A 5,407-nucleotide genomic window follows, 5' to 3' on the forward strand; every position below is an offset into this window, starting at 1 on the left:
AGCATTTGTGCTCAGTTAAATGTACAGTTTTGTCCCAAGTGTGTTGTAAACCTAGATATTGCCTTGTTCTATTTAATTTGTTTAATTAAGCTACACCTTCTCTGCTTGAAATGTGTTCGCAAATTTAGCAAACAATTTTTACGGGACAATTTCAACCAATTTTAAGTTGGGTTGAAAACTTATATTAACAAAAACATTTATCAGAAGGTAACGATTGAGGGAATAAAAGCGTTTTTAATCTAAAAAAGAATATCACATCTAAACTGCAGTCGATATATTTTATAAAAAAATTAGGCGATTGCGACATTATGCGATTGCGATCTGCTATAGGGTGTCATGTCGTGAGATTCCAACATATTAAAACGCCGCGAGTAAAGAAAGCATACAATGCGGCTCAAACCCGAGAATCATCTTTAGCATTACAAAGCCAGTTTTGGGAGGGGTTTGATAGAAGAAGACGACACACATAACACTATTATACAAAAAGTAAACCGTAGGTGAAAAGCAAATGTCGTAAAGATTTCCCTCCTCCCTTCTCTATTGAAGATGTTAGATTGATCATTATCATTTCTGGTCGAGTTGTCACTGCCAATGGACTACAATACAATGGTCCAACCAGTGCTCTTAGTAGAATGACCTGTAAATACACTACAGCTCATAATTTCCAAAGCGTCTACTAGCGCCATGTTGATTCGTTCGTAGCTTTGAGATTGCCCATATCATTCAACTCTACGTAAGCGTACTTCCAAGGTAGCTCATAAAGGCCGTGACACGATACGGTTATTAAAAAAAGCCTCACTTAGCTTAGGGTGAGGGCTTTCAGAATAATACCCCTTGATTGTTTCGAGATAAACTATCAAAGAAAACGTCTAGTTCGGGTGGGCACTTCTCGGGGGCGGGAGGTAATTGAATGACAGAAGCGTGCTCTGCTCGGCGTTGCCACGGCGACGGATACTCGCTTCTCCCTCTTTTTTGACGGCCCTGTCAAAATCTGGCGCGCAGGTACCGGGTGACCGACATCCGCTTTCTTTAGAAGCTAGCGCACAGGACACAGCGTAATGCAGGTAAGGGTGCACTTAGCCCAAGAAGTTCAGCTTCGGGGGGGTCGATATTAGAAAGGCCTCTTCACGCAAAGCCCACTCCTGCGCCTTTGCTTGTCTGGCTAAGTGACATCAAGGCGAGAGCACCTTTCGTATCGTTGAAAAGTGACGTTCCCTAAAAGGGGTAGCGGTAAGTTTGTGTGGTATAACATTTAGTATAGCCCAGGTATGATAGGTTATGAAAGGATGACTGTAAAAAAAAAAAAAAAAAAAATCTCTGACAGTCGAGATCAACTGGAGATGCTGTGATGATAGTTTTTTTCCGTTTTTTTATTATATTTTATCAAAATTGGATATTGAACCGTTTCGTTATTTCCTTAGCGCAATATTATTTTAAAACTTTATTTTGCTGAATAATATAGGAATAAATATGTTTGAATGAAATAGTTAAGATCCAATAAAAATCAAAGTCAAACCGGTTTTCTTACCAGGTAAGAAAAAAGCTATTAAATCTCGCTATTAGTTTAAATTATACCATAAACTTTAGTCAGAAATATTGGAAACCTACCAGGTCCATCAAAGCAGACATTAAAAACTGGTTAAGCGAAGAAAACGAGAACCAATGGCAAGATACGTATAAGCAGGGTAAAGAATGGAATGAGGTGCATAGGATTCATGTACATGCACTATTTTGACTAGGAAATTGTTTGGTAATAATTAAGTGTATTAATGGAATTGCATGATGTTCCGAAGGAAAGGTGGAAATTACCTGCCTTGCGTGAGCCTTTATGTTATTGCTTATGCAAATATTATTTTATTCGGGTTTGCAATATAACTGTAATATCGAAATTATTCAAATCGGATGAAATTAGAAGTCAATAATCACACGTCGTTGACTCTTTGTTTTCATTTTGACCTAAAGAAAGCCTGTAATGCGATATATCAGTGTTTTGTTTTATAAAAATCTAAATCTGTTTGCAAATAAGCCGCCTAGGCTCATCTAGATATTTACATTTGTTTGTATGTGAGATCTGCAACTAAATGAAGTTTGAATGCTTCATTGATTGGCAGTCAAGCTTTTGAACTATATATATTGCTGGTGAGCTTTGGAAGAAGCTTAAAAGTATATTCTCGAATGGTGGACATACATTTGCGTAGCAAAAATAATCTTAGCGGATTAGATTCAATATCGCGAAAACAACAGCAACACAATTTCTGTCTGGTACCCTAACTAAATTAGGGTACCTGACGCTCACACGACGTTGAATTGGCTTCGATGATATGTAGAGCCTCCTGAGGTCAATCGGGAGGTGAGATAAAGTATAGCGCTAGCTTCCTAATTTCGATAACACTCCGGTGCCTCGCTAGCTTTGGCCGTGCAAGTGCAGCCAAAGCACGAAAGAAAGCAACACGCGTGCTCCGGAAGCTGGGCATTCAAAACAGAAGCCCTGAGCTTTTTGTCTTATCAGTAACTATTGCCCTAAAATTCGGTGCTAGTGACCTCATTAACCCATTGAATGTTGTGATTCAGGTTAGGTGAGCAACCAGACTTTTCAAGCTTTCGTTTCTTTGCCGATAAGTGGTTTGTGATGGTAACGCTAAGCGTTCATTTGTTTGAACGACTCTTGCCACGCGATGAGTTAGATGAGAGGAATTGATCTCGGTATTTAAGGACAGCTAATGTAGTGATAAGGTATATATGACCGCGGTTCAATATTGATGAGCTGCAGCTTAGTATTAAAGATACAGCTGATGCAAACTCTCCGGGGTACTGCGTGTTCGCACGCCACAAGAAGTTTTGGTTACGTCATTAGCCACGTCTTCAATCACGTGGTTGCTCCAGCCGCCGCACTTGGAGGACTCCCATGCAGCGCTCGTTGCCGCCGCTCTAGTTAGTACCCTACGAGCGCATGCGCATAATTATCCGAAACCGGCAAATCCTGTCGTCCTGTGCTCCCTGTTCAAGTTGAGACTGAGGGGGGTGCGGGAGGGGGGGGGGGGGGGGCGCAAAAGCAAGTGAACAGTTTTTGTGCGCAAGCAACGGCACAAAGTTGTTGCTGAGGCACACTTTACGCGATAGCGTAAATGCATCCGGACTTTTTTTTAAGGACCATGTACATTTGCAAATATTTACTTTCTGCGAAGAAAATTGAGAACCCAGCCGAGCCCGGGCCTAGCGAGATGAATAAAATAACATTGCCTGAATATTTGCTACAAATTCAAAACGGCGCAAGTCTATTTACCTTGACGTTGTTTCAGTAAACGATTCCCGCGTTACGCCTTGTTTGTCTTCTGTGCTGTGAAACGTGTTTTAAAGATGCACAGCAGTTTCTATGTATATTTTTTTACCCCAAACATGCATTCACCACTGGCCATTCATTTGCGTGGTTGACAAAGCTTGAGGATTTATGGGAAATGTTTATCGGTCGCTGTCAAAAAGCGCAACTTCACGATATTCCCATGTAGAGCAATCAGGAAGACCAATTTCGACGTTTCTCTCGCGGCGGAACATGATTGGAAAGACATATCACCCGTCTGCATATTTCTGCATAGAAGAACCGCGAATGGTTTAACTACTATAGACACGTACGTGTATGTCCAGCTATTGAACGCCTTTGTAACAACCTTGATGTTGCATCGAATAGTGACACGAACCCTGGGATAGCGATTGAACAAAAAAGGACGACGTTTAATGGGACTTTCCTTACATAGCCTGCGGTGGCTCTGCCCAAGGTTCAGCAGGTAGCCATGGTGGCAGCACCTTTGCACCTCCCTTATTTAGGAGGGATGACGAGAAAAGTGAATTTGCGAGCGCTGCTGAAAGCGTCCGTCGTACCACAGCCTTGAGGGTGGTTGTCGTGCAAGAGTTGTTCGTCGTGCGGCAATTGCTAGATCTGTAGAAAGCGGGCCTGGTTACATGGGCGTGTCTGTCACGAGTTTGTTCTGCGAAGACGCTTGAAAATTAGTTCATATGCTTTCTGCTGAAGAGCAGAAGGAGTAAGCAGGTTATGTGTAACAGGCCTCGGAGTGGTCGGAATCTGGAACAAAGTCTCCGTATGTGAGACGCAGGTGAACCTGGTTCCTTCTTAATTCGTGCCCATCTTTGGTGCTTACTAGATATGAACACCTTGTTGTACCTGAGCCTTTCTGTTCCACCCGCGATCGTCCTGGAGCCGCACGACTTAACCTTCAGTTAGAAAAACATTGCGCAGGCCCCCTATTGTAGCGTTGAGAACGCTTCTGTACTGGCGGTAGAGCTCGTGGCGCAAAGTCGGGAATGGGAGACTGTAACCTCAGACCCATCAAAAACGACATTGTGCTCCGGCCATTGTTCAGGGATGTTGATCTGTAATTTAGCAATCCAAGTCAGAAATCTGCGTTAGCGTCAGTCGTCTTTTTTTTTTTCAAATTTCTTTTAACTATCTGAACGCCTCTCTCAATGAGCCCATTTGAGCGAAGAAAGCGAGGTCTTGATGTTCTGTGCATGAAGCCGTACTTGTGATCGAATTGTTGAAACTCCTGGACGTAAAACTGTGGGCCATCATCCGAGCACACTTCAAGTGGTGTTCCACGACTTGCGAATTAGCTGCTAAGCTTCTTCGCCACACCCAATGACGTGATTTCCCGAAGATTTTAGACTTCCGGAAGGTTAGAGAAGGCGTCATAGGCTACGAGGTAAGAGGAACCAGCGTCCTCAAAAAGATCAACACCAATCTGGTTGTACGTGAGGTCGGGAACTGACCGTATAAGGAGTGGTTCACTCAGCAGCCTATACGCGTACTGCTGACAAATCCGACATCACCGAACAAGGGACGAGATGTCTTTAGTAATACCGGTCCAAAAGTCTAGGTCTTTGCTCTGGCGTTAAGCTTGTCCATCCTGAATTCTTTCAACAATTGTTTTTCTCATGCTGTGAGCAATGACAACATTCGTGCCGTTGAATGAATTCATTCTACTACGGTTAAGTTCACGTCAAATGTCCTGTAAAACCCTGAACAGGTCGCCGATTTTCAAGGCTATCGATTACTTGTGCAAGAGTTTTATTTATCACAAACGGTTTCAGCCATTAACTGTTCCCGAGTTTTCGGACTGTCCATACTGTGTTAAACCCCCACAGAATGTAGCTTGACGTGCGACTTCGAATATTCTTCCTTCTTAATCTTAGAAAATTGTTTTGAAAGAACATCGGGAACGACAAGATGCTTTTCAAGGAACCAGCTTCTAGTCAAGGTCAAATAATGCGCACTAAGAACCTTTGCTATTGGGGGGGGGGGGGGGGGGGGGGGGGGCATGCTACCCACATATTTTATTGCTAAAACGATAAGAGGTTTGTGGTCTTTTTCAACAACGACATTTCTCCCGTACAC

Source organism: Ixodes scapularis, unplaced genomic scaffold (assembly GCF_016920785.2).
Source record: "Ixodes scapularis isolate PalLabHiFi unplaced genomic scaffold, ASM1692078v2 PGA_scaffold5__190_contigs__length_132052651, whole genome shotgun sequence".
Taxonomy (NCBI): Eukaryota; Metazoa; Arthropoda; class Arachnida; order Ixodida; family Ixodidae; genus Ixodes; species Ixodes scapularis.